This window comes from Pleurodeles waltl, chromosome 4_1 (genome assembly GCF_031143425.1).
Source record: "Pleurodeles waltl isolate 20211129_DDA chromosome 4_1, aPleWal1.hap1.20221129, whole genome shotgun sequence".
NCBI lineage: Eukaryota > Metazoa > Chordata > Amphibia > Caudata > Salamandridae > Pleurodeles > Pleurodeles waltl.
In genome coordinates, this window is record NC_090442.1 from 577,874,323 (window position 1) to 577,895,120 (window position 20,798).

A 20,798-nucleotide genomic window follows, 5' to 3' on the forward strand; every position below is an offset into this window, starting at 1 on the left:
TACCTGTATACACAGACAATGTAGCCCTTCCTAATGCTCCAGTGAAATATATTTAAAGAATGTCATGGTCTGCAAACTTATCACAGTTTAGAACATATGCCCTCTGACCAGCACTTACCTTCAACTTTCCTAATACAGAGGGATGATTGCGATCATCCTCATTTGCATCTTGCAACTTCTTTTGCATAAACAGATGCATAGCAGGATTGACGGGAGTTAGGTACAAAAACAAGACGGAAAGCATCTCCACTAAAAGGCTCCTTTAGAGAAACCAGAAAAATATCTCTAAAGTAAAAAAGAAAACAAAAACGTAGGTAGTTACCACGGCGGCTAAAAAAAACAACTTACCAACGGGTCAATAACGCCACCAAGAAACAAGGGAATGCAGTGTGAGAGGTGATCATTATAACAGAGCCGCCTCTGCACGGCATTCACTTTTTACTCTCATTTCAAAGTGAGTACTCGATGGCAGTTAGTAGGGTGCCCATTTGTACAAGTTGCCATCGATGGTCAGAACCATTTTATTGTCTTCCGTTCGGAAGGTATTGCCAGCACAACAGGCTCGAAAGGCTGCAAATAACTAGTACGAAGTAGTGCTTAAGTGATTATTCCGCCTGCGGAGCGATGGAATTTATTAGTAATTCCGTGTTACAGGAGTAACACGGAATTACTACATTCCGCCAATTCCGCAGGAGTCTTGGCTCTGAATAGCACCATTACTACTACCAAAATATATTCAACTCTCTTTGGAGAATAATGACTCGGTATAGATGTTTGTTTTTCTTAGGAGAAACGCCATTTCGGACAATGTATGCCTGGCATAGCATCATTGAAAGAGAGTGAGAAGTGGCGTCAGGGAATCTTCCTTTCCGGGTTACTTATATTTATGATTCTTTCCTTCCTAAGGCCAGAAGCTGTCAACATTTTTGCAGTAACTGGCAGATGCCGTCTTTTCATGGGCAGATATTAATCCAGGGGAAATTTGAATTCGTTTCAGAAAATGAGCCAAGGGAATTCAAGAACAATAGACCAGGTCTAACAACGCAGTGAGGGAAATTACTGGGAGCTCTCTGCGTCCTTGGCATTTGGCGCATCCTGACAGGTACATCAGTCATCTGTATTCATCATTCTGATAATCAGACATCAAGTGACTATTCAACATGTGTGTTCTAGTAGCTGTCTTTTCTACTTGGAGCTAGAACAAATACATACAATTCACCGCTTACAAACTAAAGATAGCATCCTATGTATATGTCCCTTTTCTGATTGAGTGATGTTACGAGTAACAAAGCTAAAAATAAGAAAAGAGTCCTCTCTGTGAATAACAGCAAATGCACATTGACATGTTTGATGACGTGTACAAAGGAATGAGTGGATATAGTGTGGTTTGCATGGCATCAAGAGCTCAATGGCAAATAACATATCTGTCCTGCAGTCTCAGCCCACATTATGCCAAGAAGGTGGCAAATGCAAAAATGCTTTGAAGGTCATCGACAACATAGAGTGCTTCTGGTTGTATAATGATCATCTTCACACATGCTTTTATACAATGAAGCGGCCCATGGGAGGTGTCTCTCCTTGCTGTACTTCACTGCAATAAGAGCTCTGAGGTGGCGAACGAGTCCCCTGTTATAATGAATGAGCGCAGGGCACCATAGTGCATGCTAATGGCTGTTACAATGAATGAACACAGGCAAGGCACAATAGTGCATGTTAATGGCCCTATCACTCTTCATGAAGACTCCACATCTGTGCCACAGGCTAATTATAAAAAAAAAGAATAATAACAAGCAAGAGCTTTACAAAAGAGTGTAGAATATAAATACATCTGCAAGTGCTTTATACAGATTAGCATTCAATCTGTTAGTATGTTTGCCCTAAATAAATTCATGGAAATGAAAGTGTTGGTTTTGAAGTATAGAATATACAATGTTAAAATGATTATTTCCCATGTGAAATAGATGGCTGTTGTAAACTAATTGGAGTGTACGGCATTTCTTATTCTCTGGAGTAGAGCTCCGAACCACTGGAACACACACAGGTGCAGAATGTTGGATGCGAGCCAAGCTCTGACTATCAGTGAAGCCCTCACCTTCTCTGTAAACTGCATTTACTCGCAGCTAAATATTCAAGAACTAACTTCTAACTCAAACGTATTTGTTCATGAGGTCATGCAGTCAATAATGAAAGTACACATTCCACATAATTACATGCACTCCTTTGCCTCTCATGTGAACAGTGGCAGCCCCTCCGCTATGCCGGAGCAGCGTCATCCCACCCCTCCTCCAGCAGCAAGCGCTGCAAATCCTTTAACAACGAAAGGATAATAAACTGAGTTTATTATCCTTTCATTGTTAAATGGGTGGGGCATTGGCGATGACAAAAACGGAGGGGAGAGCACTGTGCACTCCCCTCAGAGCACATGTGTGTTTGGCCGGCTGTCTCAGGCCGGCCAAACACACATGCACAGTATGCTGTATCCAGCCCGGCACTATGTCCAGCCCGGCACAGCCCTGGGCGCTCCTAGTCAATCCTGATGCTGCTCTGAGCAGCGTCAGAATTAGCCACAGAGCAGGCTGGGAGCCTGTGTCTGTAGCCTGAGGAAACGGAGGCGCGGCAGCGCAGGAGCAGAGGTACGTTTAAAAAAAATATATATTTATTTTATTTTAATAATCTCCCCCCTCGTGTGCTGCCCCACCGCTTGTAGCCCCCACAAGCTGCAACTGTATGTGAAAGAGGTTTTTACAGCTTGAGTGTGTGCTTGGAATAGCTGGATATGTCAATCTCCCCCAATCCCAGCTTTAGCCACCTATAGTTGACTCCCTGCCCTCAGGAAGTAGCTAAATGGATGGCCAGTTGTAAACTGAAAGTGAATGAGGACAAAACTAAGTTATGCTACTGGGCAACAGTCCTTGCAGCAATGTCCTGAGACTTCTACCAGACTGTTTGAGCAAGTTGCCCACCCTGAAAAAGATCAATAAACAGCCCTGGGATATAGCTAGACTCCAGTCTTACAATGGACTGCCAGCTGTTACGGCATTTTGAGATTACTGAAGAAGGCTCTCAGTCTCCTCCCTTTCACAGCCAGAAAAGTAATTGTGCATGCCTTTGTGCTTTCACATCTTTTTTTTTTTTTTTTTTAAGTTTCAAAAGTTTTATTAAGAATATATAAGGCGGTACATACAGCATATAAACAAACTGTTTAGCTTTCAAAACATTGTTTTTGTTCGTTTACCACAATTATTTCCATTGTAAGCATATACACATGTACTGTCAGGTAATTAAAAATTCCCAGTTGCATAGTTGAGTTGTGTACCCTTATTTTGAAGAAGAGTGGAAAACAGGTGGGGGGAGGTGGTAAGGGGAGGGGGAGCGAGGATAGGGTTGTGTAGGAGGGGTTGGTCTTGGTATAGGGGAGAGACAAAATAGTCATATGAAATGGGGAGGGGGAGAGAAGGGAAAGAAAGAGGGAGAAAGAGGAAGGGTAATCGCGGGGGAATGTAGAATGAAGAGACTCGAGGTAGGCAGGGGGTCTTTGTATCCTGAGACTAGCTTGTTCAGGCCTAAGAGTAGATCGTTCTGTACTTCTCCGTCTGTAGCAAGTTATTATCTAGGGGTAGATAATATGTATGATAGATATGGTAAGGTCGGTTAGAGAGTGTCTACGTCTTATATGAGTTGATTTCTCAGTCCTTGTTTGTGTTAGGAAGCGACTTGCATTACTATGTTGGGTAGTTCAGGGTCTCGGGCATGTGACAAAATTAGAGGCCTGTGGATTGATAGAGAGAGAGAAAAAAGAGAGAGAGAAGAGAGGATAGCGTAGCTAGGGAGAGAGAGAGGGGGCAGTAGGAGATTAAATGTGTTTCCGGAGTCTAGGATTCTCAGAGGGTGATTGGTAATTAATATTCCCTAATCATTGATCATTGAACATTGATCATCTGTTGGTCATCCACCAGCCGCTTCATGGTCTCTTCAAGAATGGGCGCCAGACCTCCTCAAATTGTTCTGCTTGGTCCTGTAGGTTATAGATCACTCGTTCATGGGTAGCCGTTTGATACATGGCCGTCATCCATTCCATGGGTGTGGGGGCAATGCTAGATCTCCAGTGCCGGAGTATGCATATTTTGGCCGTGGCTAGTGCCGTGTGGATTAATCGTTTATGTGCCCGCGATAGGGAGGGATACGGGCGAATGTCATGTAGAATGATAAATGCTGGTGGGGTCGGTTTTGGTATCTGTATGAAGTCCGATAAGGCGAGGCTGTACCATGGGGCAGTGGCATAAAATATGAAGTTGGTCGCAATATGGCTCTGTGCATCTCCAACAGTTCGCGTGAGGTATCAACCCTGCCCTGAAGAGTTTAACGGGGGTCTAGTACCATCCCTGAAGGATTTTAAATAGGCAAAATTTCAGGCGTGCTTCACGTACGCCCCTGTCGAGGGCTTCTAGTATGTCTGGCCATTCTTCGTCCGTGTAGGTTATCTCTAATATGTCCTGCCACTTTAAGCGTAGTCGTTCAAGTAAAGGCTGAGAGTAAAGGTGGTTAGTTAATTCGGCATAGAGGCCAGCCAAGACGCCTTTTTGTCGGCCCCATTTCTGAAGATAGGTGACGATGGGTGAGGTTTTGAGCAGCCACGGGGGGGTTCCTAATGTTCTCCGCATACAGTGTTTGAGCTGTAGATATCGCCACTCCTGGTTACTTTGGATACCGAATTCTTCCTGGAGGGAGGCGAATGTGCGGAAGCTATCTCCATCTATTATGTGAGATATATTGTGGATACCTGCCTCGGACCATTGGGGCCATCTGAGAATAGTCCCTCCTATTTTAATGCTTTTATTCCCTGCTATGGGAGCCTGAGTATGCAGGGAGGGGTGTACTCCTAGTAGTCGATGGGCTCTGCACCACGCTGTGTTTGTAGCCTTGAGGATGGGGTTAGTTAAGGGAACGTGGTTGGCGTATGTTCCTCCCATCTCCGTATACTGTCCATATAGGAGTTTCTCTGTGATCACCCATTGCGGTGGATCGGCTATATCCGGAAGCGTATATATTAGCTGTGAGAGTTGTAGGGCCAGAGAGTATTGTTCTACCGAGGGTAGTCCTAATCCTCCGTAGAGCCGTCGTGCAAGTATTATTGCAGGTTTCAGTCTTGGGCGTGAGGAGCCCCAGACGAAGGCCCTTATGGATGCGTCTATTAATCGGAGTGAGGAAAGAGGTATCTGTAGGGGAAGCATGCCTAACACGTATGTGAAGCGTGGTAAGGTGACCATTCTGACCGCCTGTGTCCTGCCCCACATGGACAGGCCTAGTAGGGACCATTTGGCAAAGTCTTGTTTCATTTTAGATATAAGGGGGTCTATGTTGTCCCTGACCATATGTTCTAGACCTCTGTTAATAAACGTTCCTAAATATTTAAGGCGGGTCGGGTCCATTTGAATTGAAGGCCATGTATCGCTGCCCTCGTCGTTATGCGGGATAATGGTAGTGCCTCACTTTTATCCCAGTTTACCCGATATCCGGATAGGGATGCAAAGTCTTCTATAGTGGAAAGTAGTGCTGGGAGCGAGGTTTCTAGATCGGACATTGTTAACAGAATGTCGTCTGCGTAGAGATATATTTTGGATATGCCCCCGGTGATATGGATCCCTTTTATTTGGTGAGAATTTCGTATGGTGGCAGCTAGGGGTTCCATGGCCAATAAAAATAGAAGTGGCGACAAGGGGCATCCCTGGCGTGTGCCCCTTCTGATAGGGAATGGGTCTGACATGATGCCCCCACAGTTAACCTGTGCTGTGGGGTGGTCATATAATAAACGTACTTTAGAGATAAATTGTTCCCCCAGGCCAAAATGCTTCATGGTTGTGAATAAGTAGGGCCACTCAATGCGGTCGAATGCTTTCTCCGCGTCTAGGGACAGGGCTAGGGCTTCGTCAGGTAATTGTATGGATTCTAACAGTGTATGGCAAAGAGTTCGCATATGATTTCTGGAGGTACGGCCTGGTACAAATCCTACTTGGGTATTGTGAATCAATGATGGTATCACCTTGCGGAGCCGCGCTGCTAGAACACTGGCTAGGAGTTTGACATCCCCATTCAAAAGGGAGATAGGACGGTAACTGCCTCAAAGAAGGGGGTCTCTCCCTGGCTTAGGCAAGATGACAATTGTGGCTTTATTGGATAGAGCGCCCAGGGAGCCTTCTTGACATGCTTCCGTCAGTGCTTCATGTACTGCAGTTATTGCCTCCTCCCCAGCCCATTTATAGAATTCCGCAGGGAATCCGTCCTCTCCTGGTGATTTATGGTAGGGGAGGCTTGTTATAACTTGGATTATCTCTTCTTTGCTTATGTTACCGTCCAAGAGGGCCCTGCCTGCCTCAGACAGACGGGGTAGATTGGCCGCGGCAAGGAATGTCTCCATTTGTGTTTGATCTGTCGTTGTTTCAGGAGTGTACAAATGTCGGTAGTACTTGGCGAACTCTTTTACAATGTCTTGTGGGCGAGTTAGCACTGCTCCTGAAGAAGATGTTATGGCCGCAATGGCAGAGGCTGCCTCTCTTTGTCGGAGCTGCGCCGCTAGGAGGCGACCTGCTTTTTCCCCTTGTTCGTAATGGCGGCCTCGCAATTTTTGCAGTGCGTATTCCGTCTGAGATGTATAGAGTTCATTGTGTGCCATGCGGGCCTGTTCTAAGGCGTGTCGCAGCCTAGGGGATGGTTGGGCGGTATATTGTTTAGTGAGGTCCTGTATCGTGGTCTCTAAGGTGGTTTGGCGGGCTATTCTGTCTTTGTTGGCCAGTGCTGCATCTCGCATTATATTCCCTCTTAGGGTTGCTTTTGCTGCCGCCCATAGGATCCTTTTTGAGGATACAGTGCCTGAATTCTCGGCCATGTATGTGGTTACATGAGCTTTTAATTGTTCCTTCCCTTGTGGAGAGCGATATCTGTGTACAGCCAATCGCCATGGTTTACGACCAGAGAAGGAGAGTCCCACCTGGATCCGGATTAGTATTGGGGAGTGATCTGAGAGCCCGCTGTCTAGGATACAGGTGTCTTGTATATGAGGGATTACAGTGTGTGATACTAAGAAATAATCCAGACGCGATTGGGTGCCATGGACGGTGGATAAGAAAGTATGGTGGTCATTCTGACCCTGGCGGTCTTTGACCGCCAGGGCGGAGGACCGCGGGAGCACCGCCGACAGGCCGGCGGTGCTCCAATGGGGATTCCGACCGCGGCGGTAAAGCCGCGGTCGGACCGGCACCACTGGCGGGGTCCCGCCAGTGTAACGCGGCCCCATTGAATCCTCCGCGGCGGCGCAGCTTGCTGCACCGCCGCGGGGATTCCGACCCCCCCTACCGCCATCCAGATCCCGGCGGTCGGACCGCCGAGATCCGGATGGCGGTAGGGGGGGTCGCGGGGCCCCTGGGGGCCCCTGCAGTGCCCATGCCACTGGCATGGGCATTGCAGGGGCCCCCGTAAGAGGGCCCCTACATGTATTTCACTGTCTGCTGCGCAGACAGTGAAATACGCGACGGGTGCAACTGCACCCGTCGCACAGCTTCCACTCCGCCGGCTCGATTCCGAGCCGGCTTCATCGTGGAAGCCTCTTTCCCGCTGGGCTGGCTGGCGGTCTGAAGGCGACCGCCCGCCAGCCCAGCGGGAAAGTCAGAATTACCGCCGCGGTCTTTCGACCGCGGAACGGTAACCTGACGGCGGGACTTTGGCGGGCGGCCTCCGCCGCCCGGCAAGGTCAGAATGAGGGCCTATATTCCTTATCTTTCGGGTGTTGTATTCTCCAGCAGTCCACCAGACCGACGTCAGTGGTCAGGTCTGTCAGAAGCGCTCTGTCGTGATTGTTACATAACTCGACAGGGCCTGTCCTATCCATTATGGCGTCTTGGACGAGATTCCAGTCTCCCCCGATTATGTATCGAGTAGTTCCGATTTCTGTCAGGAGGCGATTTAGCTGTAGAAGGAATGGGCGTTTTGGGCCGGTTGGTGCGTAAACGGATCCCACGCATAAAACAGTGTCCCCTAGTTTTAATTTAGCAAATATATACCTTCCTTCCGTATCATTCCAGGTTTTAATGATAGTGACCGGGAGGGATTTACGCACTAGTATCGCCACTCCACATTTGCGGGGTCCGTTACTTCCAGATTCCTGACTCGTTGGACGGCAGCTGAAGGCAACCCTCCCTACCCAATCCCGTTTAAGTTTACTGGATTCCAGAGTGTCAAGGTGAGTCTCTTGAATCAGAGCTATATCTGTTTTTTTGGATTGAAGATAGGACAGTATCTTTTTCCGCTTAACATAGCTCGTCATGCCGTGTACATTCCAAGAGAGTATGCGTAATGGTCGCGTCGCTTGAGGGTGGGGCTTCGACATATTGGATAATTGTGAGTAAGTAAGCACCCTCGATCCGGGGTTGGTGTTGGTGGGGGGGGGAGGGAGGGTGGGAGATATTGACTTAGTAGTTAGAGTGGGAGTTGTGTTTCGATATGATACGGTGTTTTATTTTATTTTATTTTATACGGGGGTTAGTAGCTGGTGGAGGCCAAGGGAATCCTCTGGAGAAGAAAGAGAAGAGAGAGGAGAGGGTGAAGGAAGAGAGGCAATATAAGTAGGACGAGAGCCAGATGAAGGGGAAATATGAGGGAAAAAGAAGGCAAGGAGAAATGAGAGGGAGAAGAAAAGAGGGAGAAGGGGGGAAGGGATGGATGTGTGTGCTGAAGTTGAGATTGAGAGTATAGCAAGAGAGCGTGAAATTTGGGGGAAGAAGTGGAGAAGGGTAGGGATGAGGGAGGTTAGGAGTCCAACCTCCTTCGTTCGTTAGGTCTGTAAACGGCGGGACCGATTTCTCTCGGAGCTCTCGTGCCGTCGGGCGGTCTCGATCGGGGGGCGAAGGGGGGAAACAGCAGACAGCCAGTTATCGATATGTCGGTGATAAGGAGGGGTGGGGGGGGGCACACAGCAGTGCTTATGTTTATGTATCGGGAAGTGGGTCTGTTCATCGGTGGTTAGTGGCTAGTGTATTAGTTATATAACTAAAGTGTATATTGGCAGAAGTAATGATCGGTTAATAACTATAGTACCTGAGCGGCGCTGGAGAGGAGGGGGGGGGGTGTCGGGTGTTGATGGGGTATGGTGTTTAGGATGTTGTGCCTAGTACTTGATGTTGTATGGTATCGTAGGGTGTTTAGGAGTTCATAAGATAGGGTCGTAAATTAAAGTAGGGACTGGGCAGACAGAAAGACCGAGACCGGCTGGCGAGGGGAGGGGGGGCAGGGCAGAGGAGGGGGGGGAGAGAGCTCAAACAGAGTATTATAGTTCTCGCGTATGCATGGGTACATAAAGATACCAATATACAGTTTAATATAATACTTCCTGAGCATTTCTTTTCAACTATAACACTGCCTCGTCTCGTCTCGCCTTACAACTGTTCAATGACATATTAGGTTGATCAACATAACATATCCTGGCATCTTATCACATTATCATGTTAGGAGCCATTATGCCAAACGTCTCTCTATTAATCGTAGGATAGGTAATGAGTGTAGCTGATCCCCGGGTTACGCGAGGATAGTGCGTATCTCATCCTATTACTAACTCCTTGCCGTGTATTATTACATCATAATACTGACCTACTAAGGTCTTACTTGGTATGTGCCACCATCATAGTCGTTCTGTTGTTGATGATAGTTTAAGATAGTAATAATGATTAGGATGGGGGTAGGTACGAACATCTGGGGAAAAGAATAGCTAATAGTTTATAATTTACATTGTGATGTTATAATGTGGTGTGGAGTGGCAGTGTAGAATGTCATAATATTTCGCTTTGTTATGCGGTATTATGTTGTATTATGTCCTCGTGTTCTATTTTTTTTTTTTCTCCCCAGTTTCTTATTGTAGAATAAGGTAAAGTCAAGTAGTGGGAGCTTTGATATGTTTCAGGTTATATCGTATTGTGTGTCCCTGTATTGGAATTAATTTATCTTTACGTGGTCTAGTCCCATTCCTTGGGGTGATAATGGGGGCTAAACGGTTCTAATGTCGGCGCTGGTCGAGTGTGGTGTATATTAGGAAAGTTTCACATACTTTGTTGTTTACTACCATGAGATATTTTGTAGTGTGTGGAATATAAGGTAAGTTCCATGATAGTTAATTAGTGTTTATTTTTTGTTATCTGTTTAATGCCCCTGTTACCTTGTTACCTTGTTATAGGGTTATAGGGTCGGGACCGGGCCCTTATTCAACATACAGTGAGTTGGTGGGGTCTGATCCCTGTTCTAGTAATCATCATCTGTTGTGTACTGAGGGCAAATAACGATTTACTGGTAGTTTTCCATTATAGGGCCTCGGCTCTAGTCATAAAGAGCATAGATTTTTCATGTATCTGGTTTTAACATTGATACTAGCAGTCTTAGACAATTACAATAGTAATACACATATGATCTGGAAAGGTACTCATCCTTCCGCGGAGTCTATAGTTGTTATTTTCGACTCTCTGGTGATAGTCCCATAAGTCGTCTTGTCGCGTTACCTTCTCAAGAAGACCCAGTTGTAGGCTTTAAAGGGGAGCGGGATTTGTCTCTTTCCGATAGTTGGGTGTGGGTTACTACTGCGTGTAAAATCTGACCCCTGTCATCATATGATCTAGTTAGTCTCTCCATGTCTCTACCTCTATGACTGGCTCCGGTGTCGTGTAGAGCCGTCTTCACCTTTTCTATTCCCGGGTGGGGGGTTTCGGCCCTATCACTGCCTCCTACAATGTCATGCTCACTGTCTGTGTTGTAAGAGTCCATAGGCTGGGATTGGAAAGAGTCAAGGAAGAGTCTCAATTCGTCGGGGTTATAAAAGTCCTTGGATACTCCATTTTTTGTAACCCACATTCTTGCAGGGTCAAAGAGACCGTATTTCATCTCTAGTTTGCGAAGCCGGGGTCGTAGGGCTAGGAAAGCCTTTCTACGTTCGTTGGTTTCCTTGGAGTAATCGGCGGTTATTCGGATCTCGTGCTGGTCTATTCGGAAAGGGCCGTGGTTGCGTGCTACTTGGAGTATTTGTCGGGTTTGATTATGCCGCAGCAAGCATGCGATGATTGGGCGGGGCCTTGAGGAGTTGTCGGAGCGTTTTGGGCCTATCCTGTGTGCCCGTTGGAATTCTAGCGGCGGGTCAAAGTCCAATGAAATCATTTTTGGAAGAGTGGAGGTCAGAAAAGTCTGCATATCCGAGCCTACTTCGTTTTCCGGGATCCCAAGTATGCAGATATTGTCTCTCCGGCTCCTGTCCTCCATTTCCGTTAGTTTGCTCCTGAGGTAGATGAAGTCTTGTTCTCGCACCTGAGACGTGTTGATCTGCGTCTCTAGTGATCCCATGCGTTGTTCTAGCCCTGTCACTCTAGATTGAAAGCCGGCAATGTCAGATCGCATGGATTTGGTTTCTAGTGTCAATGAAGTTATGGAGGCGTCCATCCCCTCTATGCGGCGGCTGACGGTGGTGATCTCTTGTAGTATCCTGTCCATAGTCGTGGATTGATCTTTATCAGGCATCGTGGTGGACTCGTTTAAAGGTGGCGATGTTTGAGGGTTTATCTTCGTGGGGGTTAGGCGTTTGTGTTGTAGCGCTTCTGAGAATAATAGTTGTCGTGCAGGCTTGCTGACAGGTTTATGGTTCGGTTTGTTGCCGGGCATCGCCTCAATTGTCTACAGAGTCTGACCACGTGGGGCCCGAGATTCCCTCCGTAGATTCCGATAAGGATATAGATGTTCGGTGGCTTACACTGGTGTCAGTCCACTCCCTTCTCCTGTATCTCTTGGCTCCCTCTGGCTCTCCTCATCTCCGGTGCCCCTCCAGTCGCTCACCCCTCTCGTCCCCTCGCCTCCACGTGCCTCCCGTCGTGCCCCTCTGCCCTCCTCAGTATTAGTTGTCTGGAGGGGGGGGGAGAAAGTTTATTATCTCAGCGGGAGGGTTTTTGTTGTCCCTCTGTGATGGAAAAGAGGGGAGAAGTCGTGCCTCTGCCTCCGGCGATGCCGTTCTTATTTTGAAGAGATTCGATCCTACCTCTCTTTGGGTTTCTCTCCCGGCTGTCGAAGGGGCTGAACCCCTTTGCTGCGTCTTCCCGTCTCCCTGTGGGGGGGGGGGGAAGGTCCACGGGTGTTTGTTGGCATTGTAGGGAGATGGATGCGGGTCGTCACGGCTCCCGCAGTCCCTGCGGCCTGTTCAGCTTGCTCCTTGCCGATACGGGCACGCCGTCCCCGGTCTTCCGAAGACGCGACTCCGCCCCTTTTTCCAGGCCTTATCGGCCTGGGGCGAGTCGCGAGTTTCCTGCCTTGCGTCCCGCTCCTACGGGGTCCCCGGACATGGTTCCGTGTCGCCGCTGTTGTAGGGGTGGAGGGGCACCGAACCCGGTGTGTTGTCCGGCTGTCTTCTCGCCCCCGTCACCCCTCCGGGACCGCCTCGGCGCGGAGCTCTCGCTCTAAGCGGCCATCTTGTTTCGTGGCCCGGCCACGCCCCAGTGCTTTCACATCTTGATCACGGGAATGCCCTTTTCCTCTTCACTCAAACCACTATGTGGTTAGAAGGCTGCAGACTGCAGAATGCCGCTTCTTGACTTTTGATGAACATCCCTAAGCATCAGTCTGCCACTAGGGCTCTTAGATACCTACACTGGCTTCCTGTGCAAGCTGAGTACAGTTTAAGCCCCTATGCATCATGCACAGGGCACTAAACAATAAAGCCCACCTACCGCTGAGATCTTTAGTCTCCTCATATCTGCCTTGAAGATCCCTCAGATCTTCTTCAGCTTTCTTACTGATGGTCCCCTGGATCTGTAGATCTTGATGGGGCGGCCGTTCTGCCTTCTTTTTGGCACCCGGACTCTGGAATTTTTTACCTCTGATATTGCGCCTCCTGCAGCATGAACTTTTCTTTTGCAAAACCTCAAAGACCTGGCTGTTTTGTGATTAACTCCCTCTCAGCTACTTATGACCCTGTGCTGGCTGTTTTTACAGTGCTGGGAGGCGTCTGGGTAGCCAAGCACTATTTAAAAACCATAGAATAGAATAGTTAGCAGAGTTATGCTACACAGAACTGCATGGAGTAAAGAAAACACTCCACAAACTCCACCTAACTCCGTGTGAGCAGGCAGAGATATGCTTGCCACCCATTCACACTGATTGGTGGATTTGTACCCTCTGCATTACAAGCACAAATGCACACAGCCTCACTCAGTCGCCTGAACGTGCGTGGCCATCTTGTTTTTTCTATTCGGTGTATGGTGTTGGGCCTACTCTTAAATCCTCTCTCTAGCTTTGTAATCCTTACTTTATCCCACTTATCCTACTCTGTTTTACATTTTTTTCATTTATGTGTATTTGTGTTTGTGTATTTTCCATTTTGCCTCTTTTTTATTTTCTGTGCCTTTTTTGTCCCTTTATTCGTTTTGCCCATAACGTCTTCTTCAAGTTAATTTTTCCCTCTCTATTCTTTCTTTTGCCTCTGTCTTTTTTTTATATCACCCCCATCGCCATGGCAGAATGTGGGGGATATGGCAGAGCTGCACACCTCACACCGTGCAGGTGCGGCCAAGGGGTTTAGCCTCAAGCCATCTTTAGTAAGGAGGAGGCCGCACTAGTTTTCTTTGTGCTGTTCCACCTCCCTTACATGCTTGCTGCAGACAATAGGCTCAGCAGTGCTTACGGCCTGTGGGAGGAGTGTCGGCTGTGTGGGAAGGTGCGCCATTGCATATCTGCTGATGCACTTTGGTTTAGCGCACCCAGCAGCAGCAGAAGCACCAAGCCAACAATATTGACTGGGAGGGGGACCTGCTTGACCTGCTGGGCTTCCAGATCGTGGGATCTGGTTCGTAGAGCAATACATTTTTATGTATTTTGTTTGTCCTGTCTTACAATGCTATTTTTTTTCAAATAGCATGCTGCTCACACTCAGGGGTAATTCAGTTCACGTAATGTAACGTTACCAATATTATGTGATGCAATTTGAGAGAGCCAGGTGCTCGATGTTGCCTTGTGCTGCTTGTTGCTGTAGTTGCTTGCCTGGACTCATTATGCTGGTTATGGTAGTTATGCTGACTCCTCTGCCCTCCTGTCACTTAAATAGTGGTGGCAGTAGCAAATGTAAGTAACATATATCAGTGAGTTGGCATTCTGTGTCTTTCTTTTTAATAATTTTTAAATTGATGCATGCATGCATCTATGCATTGAAGAAAGGGAAACTAACTGAATTGGACCATGAAAGGGGGTTTGCAAATGCGATTTACGAAGCAAAAATCATTCATCATTCATCATAATGCATTAGTAAATGTAGTTTAGGAAATTTGAAATAGGGCTTAAGATGTTGAAAATATGACCTTGATCGTATAGGTATCAGGCAATCTGGTTCAGAAAAGTAGTAAAGTACAATGTCAATATATTAATGCGTATGCCTTTGCCTGTCAAAATATTTTCTAAGAGATCAACTGTACCACTAATCTATTTTTGTTATCTTCTTTATTTCTTACATCAGCACCCAAGTGCAAGAAGAGGGTGTTGGAGGGTTGGGCCGACGAAGGTGCCACCACCAGGGCCGCGGCGGATGTATGTTACGCCACTATCATGTGGCAGATAGCTCTGCTGGTCCAAGTAAATTCTTGTTAACATTTATTTCGTTAACATTTAACTCTTCCCAATTAGATTCATTTTTCCTCATTTCGCTTATGCTGTGACTCTTTTTTCAAATGCTCTTTATTCTTTTTACTGTGTGTTCATGTTATTCCACCCTGCATTATCCTTTTTTCTATATTTTTTGTTTCTGTAGCTGATTTCCTCTTGTTTCTGTAGTAAGCTTTCATCTGCTTGGTTATGCTGTCCCTCTCCCCTAACTTTTATTTTAACCTGTGGACTTGTACAGTCAGTCTAAGACACTAGATTAGGTATTCTACTGTGAAGATTGTAGAGTTAGCTGTTCCAAGCAAGCTCTCCTATGCTTGTTCGTTGAGAAGGTGCTCTATTTCTTGCTCTTGCTCAAATGACGAGAGAGTAGCTAAGGGTATAGTGTACCATAGCCCATACCCCCAGAGCTGTGTTATATTACACTAGCAGTTTTGATGACAGTGCAGCATGCCAGTAAGTAGTCTGATGATAGTCCCATTGCATTTGCCCAAATTGTCAACCTAAACAAAACCATATGTACTTCATTGAAAAATGTACTCTACCCCTTTATTGAGCTTAAAATGACTCACAGTTATCATCCTATTTCTGCCCCTCCATTACAGTTGGCTTGATTACTGGCTGTAGTTTTCTAGCATTGTCAAACAGAAAAATGCCCAAAGTGATATTTTAGATGGAACAGGAGATACTGCAAACTCAACTGTAGTCATGTGTTGTGGCTGTATTTTGTTAAAATAAAAGGGATGTGTATGTGGCTTCTACAAAGTGTAATGTTGTTTTTTTCTAGCATCCAAAGGATTGCAAACCAAACCAAAAGCAGGGTGTCTTTCTTTTCCCTCCCAGTGCCTACTCAGTCACCTCGCATAGTACCAGCCATATACATTCCTAACTTCTGCCCACATTAAGAAATAAACATCTTTGTTATGTGCCAACTGTTACGACCCAGACAAGAGGTTCATACTTCATATGGCTTCCATAATGGAATTTTACGCCTGTTTAAATTTGACACTCATCAACTTTAAGATTCAACTACAATGATTGACTAAGCCTAATCTGCATCATCAGTGAACCAACCCCACTCCTCCAGTGTTCTAAGCAAAAACTCCACTGTACCTACTCAGACTTTTCCCTGTACCTTACCCTGCTGCAGCAGACTAAGGGCCTGATTGAGAGAGTTTGGAGGGGGGCGTTACGTGATGGCTATCCTGTCAGTTGTATTGCAAATTGTAATATGGTAGGCAGGATATCTGTCCCATTTGTGTCTTAGTAATCCCTTAGCGAAATTAAATCATTCCCTAACTCATTTCCTTTCCCTTCACTTACTGCCATGTGAATGTATTTGATTTGCATAATTTGTGTTTATGGGTGAGACCAGGAAGTAAATTGGTACATTTATAAGGCACACATCAAATAAAAAGTCCATTTGAGTTAATCGAATAGTTCGAGGAGCGCACTCGCGGTAACAACAAGACGCCGGATTCAGACGATAGAGATACACTATATGACGGAGTCCTACTTTGGTTTGAACACAGAGGAATGAATAAAGATCAGACATTATAGAAAATAAGAAAAGATACAGGAGAATAATTGAAAGGAATTTACAGCCCTGATGAAGTCACGGGGTACCCCCCTGACGAAACACGTGTTGGTGACAAGTGACAAATGATGACTGGAATTCACAGCTGGAAATCAAGATCCAAAGAATAAAAGACAAGAAAACTGACCTCTAATGGACTTTTTATTTGATATGTGCCTTATACATGTAGCAATGTTGACATCAGTAATTTATGATCACTGAGCATAGGGAGTTTGGGGTGATCTTCTGTTGAGTGCACCATCATTATTACTGGGAATATGGGACACTAATAGAACCTTAGTAGACTGACAGATAGCGCCATATACTCCCACAATCACCCACCAATATAGTAGTTCAGGAAGTAAAGTGGGATTAAGTGTCTGTGATTTCATCTTTTGTGGATGGGATGCTCTATAGTGAACGTGCCATAAGAATTTGAAAACTTTCCGCCAGGGATTTAATGGTGGTAGCACCTCAGTGAAATCCCTGGTGGAAAGGCTACCGGTGATTTGCATTCCTGCTGTTGGTAGATGACTACCCCACTTCCCCATCCACCCATCCACCCATGATCCCCCACCCCCTTCCCTTACATTACCACCCCCACCCCGACCCCCTCCAGTAACCCTCCCACCCACTGCTCCCAGTAGTATCCCCACACACCCTGCATAAACGTACTTTCCCCACCCCCTGATCCCCATACTAACCCCCTCGCATACACGTACGCACCCACACGCACCTAAAAACACGCATACCCTGACACTCACCCACTCACACTCACAACAGCCTTATACTCACATGCACACACACACACAGCACCCCCTCAAATCCATACACACATACACACACACACGGACAACACCTACACTCACACATGCACTCACTACATTCACCCCATTGACATGCATACACACTCCATCCCCACGCCCTCCTTTCCTCAACATACATACGCACACAAACCCACCTCGTCTACATACATGCATACATGCCCCGACCGACATTCACATTCACCCACATATGGATCAAGCACAAACACTCCCTCTCACCTCCCCCATTCATGACACACATACACACACTCACACTCATCCATTCACACATCCCACCCCCTTTCCCTTGTGGAGGACACTTACCTCGTCCGATGAGGTGCTCCTCCCTGAGGGGATGGGACCCGACACACCCACCGTTGACAGCGCCTCACCATCAGGATACCACCAGGCCATATTACAGGTCATAATACGGGGTTGGTGCTGACCGCCAGCACGACTGCTGGCGACTTTCAACCTAAAGAATGGTGGAAAAACGCAAGCTGTCGTAATATAGTGGTCTGCAGACCGCCAGCACTGGGGGCCTAATGGTGGCTTTGGCTTTGGCAGTCTTGGAAAAAGACTGCCAAAGTTATAATGAGGGCCAAGTTGTCTGTGTGGTTTATTTTTTTAGGAACTCTTTTAATACAAAAAACACTGTATTTTGCTGTCTCCTTTCAGCCAGTCAGTGGTTGTCTGAGGCATAAGCAACCATGTCCCTCCCTGTGACTGACTTTCATAATCAACACATCAAAAATTTGAATGGCCCTAGGGGACCAGCAGCAATGTACTTATACTGTGCCACTATGTGATAAAAAAAAAGTGTTTGCACAGAACATTCTTTAAAAACTGTCTATTTTCTTTCTTTTTTCTGTCTTGATATAGCTCCTGCTGGTCCACCTCCACCACTGATCCGGCAGGAGATTGCAGCCCAGCTCTGGCAGCAGAGGCTGGAGGCCACCAGGCAACATTACCAGCTGCTGGTGGACTAGGAGGGCACAGCACATGCCCCTGCTTCTAGACCTGGGCCCAGTTCCACCAGCCAACCCGCTGGCCCTCGAGCACCGTCACCAGCCTGTAGCTGCCCATCCCCATGCTGCCTCCTCAGACCGGCTGTACTATTGCTGGGTGCTGTGCGAGCTGGCACAAGTGAGCCATCAGTTGACATGCCTCAAGGGCGACATGGAACACGGTGAGAAAATCCCCTTTTTTAATCCTTTTTTAATTCTTTTTTTTGGAGGGAGGGAGTGGAAGTTTGGGAATGGTGTATGGACATTAGGCATTTGTTTTGGACATTGGTTGAGGATGGGTAAGATGTAGGAGAGGAGTGGGCCTGTTGTTGGTAGAGAGATTGGGTCTTGCAGCTTATTTAGAATGTTATATGTTAGTAAAGGGGAAATGTTGACAATCCACTGTCTGAAGTGTTTTTGTGTTTCACTTTAAATTATGCATTGATGCCTTTTTGTGCAGCCTGACGTTTTAGTGTATATGTCTCTAAGCGCATGTCAATTAGGATGGTATGCTTCCATTCCCCCATATTTCCCACAGAAACATAGATAAACAATCAAGCACGTATATCAACTGCTTTATAAGTTAGCTATGCACTAGATATAATGGCTCATTTACCCCTCCCCCTGTAGTTCTCTTACCTGAAAAGATGCAGTAATGGCTGGTGACTGCTCCCCTGCCATCAATTTTCCAAGTTGCAAGAACTTAGTGAAGAGTTTCTAAGGTGCCTTCTTTATGGTAGGGGGCTAACAGGGAAGTCATCACAGTGAGGTCCCAGTCCCACCTAGATGATCCGATCTCCTACTATAGAATTAATCAAAAGGATCCCCTGCAACTAAATTTAAAGAAAAAACAAGTGTTAGTAGGTTATACATGTACATCTGTAATATAGCTTTAAAAAGACTGAGGACAGACTACTACAACTGTGACATCTCCAAGAATATCTCATCTAAAAAAATAGCAGAAATAAATTATTCAGAGCAATGGTGAGAATTTGAAAATTACAGTTATGAAATCCTCATGTCATGATAAATGTACTCAAAGTCTGTACTCTGTAGTCGACAAGGCCAAGTGGTTTATTGATGAATAACAAATGCCTGAATGATGATGTATTGTCTTTGAGTAATGATGTTCATTCTTATGCGTAGATGTGTAAGTGGGACTGGTGTGGGTTATTGCTCAGTTAATAGAAAATCCCATCTTTGCCTTGGTGTCACATTTAACCATGTCTACCCCACCAAGTGAGGGGTCTATTTGGTGTAAATTAGATTAAGTCACACATCAATAAATCACATAGCCTCGGGAAAGAGATTTAGGGGTTTCATGAATGGATTGAAAATGTATGACAAAAACAAACACAGCAACAGTATTCATTAGGGTGATGAGCAGCACATTATCATCAGCAATAAGTTCTAGAAAGAAATGAATGAAGGAATGGGTATGGCGCAGTTCAATTAAATGCATTGCAAGCAATACCTCTGCCCCAGAGATCCAAGGTATTATATATCCAAATGTTCTGTCATCTGGTTTGAAAAAGAAGATTGCATTTAAACCACCCAGTTCTAAAATTGTGATTGTTAAAAGAAAAATAATACTGTATTGCCAAATAGGGTGGTGCATCTGTAGTCTCCTAGAAATGTCTGTCACTCTTGGGTGCCTCTACTGTCCGGTAGGTAAGCAGGAGTGTTGAGCTCATCTTTTACCTTTCGTTCATGCAGGAGAGGAGAAGGCCTGTGGATTGTGAAACAAAAACTGCATTTGAGAGTCAAGGAGAAGAACAGAACGAAGGTAACCTTCATCTTGGGTGTGCCAAGAAGACTTGCAAGAAGAGCAAAAAACATGAGGACTCAGAGTTTCACCTTTGCCAAAAGTGAAAGACACACACTTGTCAGCATTTCCAAATCAACTCATGTCTCTCCCTTCCACATCACTGAGTTCCAAGGCTCAGATTCATGGTTTTCATTTGAGGTTGATCCCTCCCTTCAATTAGCTGTTGTTGATGAGGTAGTCCTGCCTTGGCTCCTTCCATCCTTCTCTTCCTGACTCAAAGTAACTCCATCCCAGCCTCGACATGACACAAGAAGTGCGCTGTTGTTAAAGGACAAGAAGAGAAACTGAATTGTTGCATGTTGTATGGATTTGTGGTTGTTAACTAAGATGTCTTGACTGGTCTCTGAAGAACCCAAAAAGGTGTAGAACACACAGGTACATTTTTTCACATAGTACTTTTGTAAACACCAATCACCTTTGGGAAAAATTATCACCCATCAGGCACCAAACATTGCAATTCACCAAAATTAAGTTTACCGTTAATTGAACTGTCTGCTGTCACATACTCAATCGTCACTTGCAATCACTCATTCATTGTTGCAATAGTTGTATTCAGTTATATTACCTCTTCTAACACAAGCAGGGGTAGTTTAAGTACACAATTGGATCTTTGATGCAGTCAACACATTGACATTTGGTATTGACACTCTTGTAAATAAGAGATCTTCTGGGGCAGCCCTTCTAAGTGATGCAGACAAAGAATAGGCATGTAAGGGAGGCAGACATTTTCTACAATGTCATGAAGATATTGTTGTGGAGGCTTCTTAACTGCACACTGGTCAAACTCTAATCCAGCCATATGTATGACTAAAAATAGTGGGGGGGCATAACATTAAACCTGAAAACAAGACATCTTCCAATAGCTTATTTTTTTTCTTTTGCAAAGCAAGATGTTCAAAGAGAAACAATTATAATGTTCTATGGTG